The sequence below is a fragment of the Clupea harengus genome, chromosome 22 (assembly GCF_900700415.2).
Source record: "Clupea harengus chromosome 22, Ch_v2.0.2, whole genome shotgun sequence".
NCBI classification, from domain to species: Eukaryota; Metazoa; Chordata; class Actinopteri; order Clupeiformes; family Clupeidae; genus Clupea; species Clupea harengus.
The window spans coordinates 11,005,193-11,012,235 of record NC_045173.1 but is presented as its reverse complement, the minus strand read 5'-3'; the positions used below and the strand labels follow the sequence as shown (position 1 = coordinate 11,012,235).

Below are 7,043 nucleotides of genomic sequence, written 5' to 3'. Positions count from 1 at the left end.
TAAACCCCCTACACTGAGGACGCCAGGTCCCAAACTCATTTCCAATGCTATCGATTCCTTCCACAAATAATGGCCGGCGTGCAATTTATTTGCGTCCCCCTAGGTATCATCACTTTAAGCGTGTTCCTGAATCAATCAGAGGCGCAAGCTGTGCTGGTCTGTTATTACCACCACCACCCCCCCACCCCACCTCACCCCACCCCCATAGATTTGCTCAGCACCACATCACTTGAAAAACAAAACACAGATAAACTCAAACAGTCACCCACCAACCTGCAATCCCCCACACATTCACCTAAACACATACAAGTACACTTAGAGAACAACACCAGGGGGTATAGTCACACAAACACATAGAAGAAGCAACGGTGGTAGAACTGTGCCCTGGCAATAGAGAAATGAGTTGCCCTTCCACTAATTACCTGAGACAATAATCCCAAGGCTTAAGGTAAATCATGTTTTTTCTGTTATTCCTTTTCCCACTTAAAGCCATTGTGTTATTTCTGTTTCTGCTTGTATTCTACAGTACAGCACACATACTCAACTTTCCTTTAATCAGCTGGAACAAGTAAAAGCAGATAAATGTATGCAAGTACAAGGGGCTACACGTTGTTTACTGTTGCAACCAAAAAATCATCTTCTCGAAGAGGATGTCATAGTGAGTGCACGGTTGACATATTGTCAAAAGAAGGAGCCCTTTATGGTCCATTCCTTTGAAACCACATCACCATACAAAACCCAGCCGAAAGCGACTTCATCGTCATTCAAATGCAATTTTATCGCACAAACATGACACCTGTCTCCTTGAATACAAAGATACGAAACATCAGGCAGGCCTGTCACGGCTAATCCTCATTCTACCTGCAAAGCCCATGTCACCCGGCACCTATGACAAAATGAAGGGGTGCTACTATCATACCAGGCGACAGGAGAGAGGCACATGAAGTGTTCGTTGCTCTTGCTTAATCCTTTAATCATAGTGCAGTGCGCTGGCAATGGCAGCCAGGTCCTCCTTCATTAATGCGATTAGCTTAGATTTATAACATCCAATCACAGCACCTGACATGATTCCCCTCTGTGCACAGGTTTTGTGAACTGTGATTGTACACATGTTTTTTCCCCCTTGTGTGGTTGTTATGATACACAAAAATGAACACAAATACGATGGAGCCAGGTAGCCTAGTCAATTAATTAATTAGATAATGATGTTTGCTATAACCACAGTTCACAAACAAACACAAAAAAACACATTTCTTTGAAAGTAAACGGATGTGGAATTTTTTTCATCAGCTATTTTGGAACCCTTCGGCTGCTGGACCATCTGTTCAATACATTGACAAACTTCCATCAAAAACTTTTTCCCCCCTCTTTTCCATGATTTCATTTGGATTTAATTTCCACCTCCAAGTGGTGGCACGGCCATGGTAGGGACGTAAGCGGAGGAGAGATTTCAGAGCTGGCCATTGTTGGAAACGGCGTGACTAAGAGGGTTCTCGTCTTCCCTCTGTCTCTGTGGCTCGTCTGATTCAGCCAGATGGTGCAGATTGGGAGTGTGACGGACAGCGGAGAGAGTCGGAGAGAAAGGTACAGATGAGTGAAGTGATGCGGACGGAAAGACTAAGCTCAAATCCTTTTGTCACACAATTCACTCTGAAGTAAGCCAAGGCCGGACAAGCGACCGTGACCCCGACTCCTGCACAGGCAGGTTCATGCGGCTCAAATGGAGAACAACATCTGCAGCCTTGCACCTTTTGTCGGAATCGCAGACAGAAAATAAAATGGAATAAAAAGGAAAAGAAAACCACTGTAATTATACATGTAGGCAAAACACTCCAGTAAATCAAACAAGCAGTAAGGGGTTTTGGTCAAAAACTAGCAGCTACTGAAAAGGCATGAAAAATCCTTACACCAACAACACTGATAAAAGGCTTGCTAGAAATACTAATTCATGTCTTTTGGCGATATAGTTGGCGATGTTGTTTCTGTGAAAGCTTTTTATACATTTTCCCAGGGTGGTCCAACCCAGACCATAGAACTGCGTAGTGCATAGCCTAGGCGGCTAGTTGGAATGATGGGTGTGTTCATTTGTCCTTCACATGACTATGTACCATTTCAAGATGATGATAAATGTATTCCTGACTTAGAATCTCTTTTCTCAGTCTTTTCATCCTACGCATCCTCTCGTCTTCAGCCCAACACTTGAACCAAACAGAGAATAAATTGATGCTGGTTGGCTGCCTCTGCTGCGGCTGACGCTGATGTGAGCAGACTCGACCGGCTGCTGGGGGTGTCCGGAGAGGCCCTGATCTGGGGAGGATCCGTGTCCTGCAGGCCCGGAGGCCTGGCTCTGGTGCGGAGTGGAGCGGAGGGGGTAAACGGGGGGGCCCAACCGCTCACGGCACTGCACTGCGCCTTCCAGCCATTCCCAGTCCCCCCCCCCCCCCCCACCCCCCCACCCCCCCACCCCTCATGAACAATGCAGGTCTTTTGGAGTCAGCAACTGAAATATTTATGACACCGCTCAAGTAGCGCTTTTTAACCTCCCTCTGACCCCATTTAGGCATTAGATGCTTCTTGGAAAGTTCTACCGTGCGCAGGGAGACCAAACAGATGTGAGCGATCATGACAGTTTGCTTCTCTTTTTTTCTCTCCCTCTCTCCACTCCTCATTCTCTGTCTGCCTCGTTCTTTTTCGGGGTCTCACTTGAGTCAAACATGGGCTTTGGTAACGTAAACAGCTGGATTTGCCGGAGTCAGTTCATTGTAGCGTGACTGAGCGGGAATGATTGCGAAGGGCACCGGCCAGCTGAAAGGATATTTGGCCCTCAGGACACGTCAGGATGCTGGGGTAAGCTGGCCTCGATATCACCCACCAAAACAACGCTGCAGACAATGATGGAGCTATTTTAAATAAAGCCTTGAGATGGCCAAACAACATGCACAATTAAACTCCTCTCTGGAGGCCAGGCTGTCAAATGAAATCCACTTGATTCCATAATAATGCCGTAATTGCATGTCATCAGAACAAATCAAGGTTATTTTGTGCATTTAGGGCACTTTAAAGAAAGGGGATTTAGCACAGCACAGCACGCTGTTTACAATAGCTGGATATAAATGTAAGAAACAAATATGGCACGGTGGAAGAAAAAGGACCTCCTGTAACTCCTGGAAAATAAACATCTTTTATCCATTGTGTGTGTGTGTGTGTGTGTGAATGTGTGTGTGTGTGTGTGTGTGTGTGTGTGTGTGTGTGTGAGTGTGTGTGTGAGAGGCAGTCTGAATAATCATTCTGAATATCTTTCCTCATTCTGATGTCTAGACAAACCAGGCTATGAAGCAGCAACTACCAAAAAACCCACTGGTTTAGACCAGCCTGTGCCCATCACTGTTCTACCCTCATACCCATCAGTGACAGAGGACGCACACACACACACACACACACACACACACACACACACCAAAGTCTGACAGAGGAGGAGTGTTATTAGAAAGGAGTTGGGCATAACTTCAGCAGGAGTCAGAGGCCTGACAGTGGAGTTCTGCTGACAGGCTGATGGCAGTGGGCATTTACAGACAGGCAGGACACCGGTCTACCCTTCAGGGGCCTGGAAGCCAGTGTTAACCCTTCTAACTTAGATATTTTTTTTTATACAAGGGCCCTGATTTTAATATATGTATAAATATGCGAAGCTGGGGGACGCCACGCTGGAGTGAGGGGCCACTGGGAGATGTCAGCTCTACGAGTGGCTCGCCTGCAGTCACGCGCTAGCACACACTGACGCGTCCCCCTGCACCCCTCCTCACTTTTTACACACACACACACACACACACACACACACACACACACACACACACACACACACACACACACACACACACACACACACACACACACACACACACACACACACACTTGCAGACACTGAAATCAGTTCACACACACACAACTATGCACATTTACATGTACATGGATTTACACACTGTCCCTTGTTGCAGCTACACCTAGGGGCAGCTTTTCAGGAACAGCATGGGAGCCTTCCTGTCATTTTACCTCAACTTTAAAGATTGGTGTTAGCGCAAGAGCTATTACACTTCATAACTTTTCCCAATATGATGAATTATTCCCGAAGAGCAGCACAGAGCATAAGTCTGTTTGCAAGTTCGAGAAAAGGTGTCAAGCACACTGACAAACAGAGAGAGAGAGAGAGAGAGAGATTGATCTATGTTGGTTTACAATAAGAGCCTCTAAAAGATGTTATAAATGTAAATAGTATGTTCTACGTTTAAGTTGAAATTATAATGGAATTTATCCTTCAATTGTTGCTCATCATTTAGTGTGCTTATGTGTGTGTGTGTGTGTCCCTCTATAGGAGAAGCGGGAATACATTCTATTTAAGATGGCGCGGGGAAGCCATCTTATTATCTTTACATTTAATCTTTATTCTATTTTGCAAATAAATTCAACAAGAGGAACAGCAATAATGCATTTAGAGAATTGCATCCAACTCCTGATGAGGTGGTAAAAGTGGGAAAGTTTCCATGGAACATTGGAACAATAGGAACAAAAACTTTACCTGTTTTTACCACTGAAGAGAGCGAGAGAGAGAGAGAGAGAGAGAGAGAGCGAGAGAGAGAGAGAGAGAGACAGAGATGAAGTTGGTGTATCTAACGCAACACAGAGGGCTGAGTTCACCCGAAGTTTGCAGAAGTTGTGAGTTTGTGAGAGTGGAGGGGGAACGCTAAAATTTTGCTGATTTTTATGTCTGGGGAGAGTGCAGCAAAAACAGGAAAATGAAACAGGAAGTAATTCATTACTGTTAACATTCCCTGCTGAACGGAGCAGCTTTTCCCCACAATTACTCTGTGCTGCCTCACACGGCACTGCTGACAACCAATTCACTTCGGTGTCTCACACCGCAACTGCAGTACAAAGACCCTGGTTTAATGATCAAACGGCAGGAAAAACAATTTTATGTCACACTTAAAGGTGGGTGAGGGTTAAAATGTCATCATCATGATCATCACCATAATCATCACACACGCACACACACGCACACACACACACACAGACTCTCCCACGAGGCCGTCTCAGGCAGTTTTTTACAGCCACAGAGTGCCACAGTGGAGCCGCTCCAGCTTTTGCTGCACCTCAATTATGCATCAGAGTTGTTGACCTGCGCTGCTGAATAATGAATGGCTATCTTGATTGAGTTTGGCCCTCCCTCTCGCCGCACTCCGCCGGGCCCTAAACGAGCAGGCGCCAGTGTTCCCCTCCACCCCCCCCCCCCCCCACCCTCCGGCCCTTCCCTCTGCTTTCCGCACCACAGCGGCTTTGTGTCCGGGAGGTTTTGGGAGATGATGAGTGGAGTGGGTCTTCAGACAGATAGGTAGTGGTAGTGGTGGTGGAAGTAGAGGTGGGGTGCAGGTTGATATTTGATGGCAGATGAAATGGAGTCTCTTCTCCGTTTATCTCGGCCGAATGATGACGTGTTGCTACTAAAGTATTTGGATGAAAATCGTGCTCCTACGATATCGATTCTATTAGCTTTGAAGTTTCAGTAATAGCTCCATGTGTTGTCTGTCTGATGTTTGCGACCAAACACACTACAGTGCATTATATGTCTGAAAGGGAGTGTTTGTGTCGATGAGCTATAAAACACTGGCTATAAAATCTGCAGAGCGTATTACAACAATCTGCCTTACTGTTCATTATTAAACTGATTCAGAAGGTAGATATAAAACAATGCAGAGAAAAAGCAGATAGGCAAATGTCAAAGCTAAGTTTTATCATGAATGTCTTTTTAAAATGAAAAATGCACTGATAACATGATACCATTTTAATTAACTGCCTTTGTTGATAATGATCCCATCGGTAAAGTGAATAATGAATTCATTTTAATGAAATAATTTTTTCTGAGCTGGATTTTATTGTTGGACATGGTTTATATCAATGCAAACACCAACTCTGTCCCAGTTTAATTAATGTAATATTTTTTCCTTGGCAAAATCGAAACGAAAACATAAAATTGTTTTCATTCTCTGGCTCACATGAATGAACCCTGAACCTTTACATCTCACTCTCAGTAATGTGTAGCAGTAATCACATTCCCATGACTCCTATTAAAATAATATGGGTGAATACCAAGGGGCACTTATCCGGAAAATGACCAGGAGAAAACTCTGACGTTCTCCTTGTTGCCTGTGAATCCTGGCTGGTAATTTCGTCCGCTATGTTTGAGATGCACTGAAATCTCTCTCATTTGGAGGATACATAACATCCAAAGTGTGAAAATGATATGGGTGATTTGAAACAGTAAGCTTCTTCAATGATACATACAATTTAAATTAATTCAGGTAACAGACAATGATGCACATATGAGGTGGTAATGTGGCCACAATGTAAAGCAGAGGTATAAATAGCAGTGGTATAAATGACAGTACCATATGTAATATGTATAGACAGACACTTCCTCTGTCTCAAATGGTGTAGTCAGGTCAATTATATATTTTTTTATATTCTCTAAACGATTATCATCATAAGCTTAAGCTCTCAATTATAATAAATGATATATATATATAAATAATAAAGTTCATCTTTTGAATTATATATAATATGTACCAAAAAAGGTTTTGCAGCGCTCAAGTGAAAAAGATTTCACTGCATTAATCCTCAGTATTGCGATTGTGATTATGATAATAAAAAAAAATATGTAAAACTGTTACTTGAAAAAAAAAAAAATATATATATATATATATATATATATATATATATATACTGTATATACAGTATATATCCTTGAATACACAAACCATTCATTTTAAACCCTTAGTTAACATATAGCATAGGCATATACTGTACTTTCAGGTTAGAAAATGCAAGCCTATACATACTATACAGCTCTTTCCACAAAGGCTATACAGCTGAAGGGCAGAGGGCCCTAATCATTCATACCTGTTCCAGAACACAACACACACACACACACACACACACACACACACACACACACACACACACACACACACACACACACACACACAGACTCA

At 43.4% G+C, this 7,043-nt stretch overlaps 1 protein-coding gene across 9 annotated transcripts in view; it reads right to left on the bottom strand.

The window, feature by feature from the left end:
- tenm3 (teneurin transmembrane protein 3) overlaps positions 1 to 7,043 on the bottom strand; it is a 478,631-nt gene that overhangs the window by 309,875 nt on the left and 161,713 nt on the right. The gene's annotated exons all lie outside the window — the stretch shown is intronic.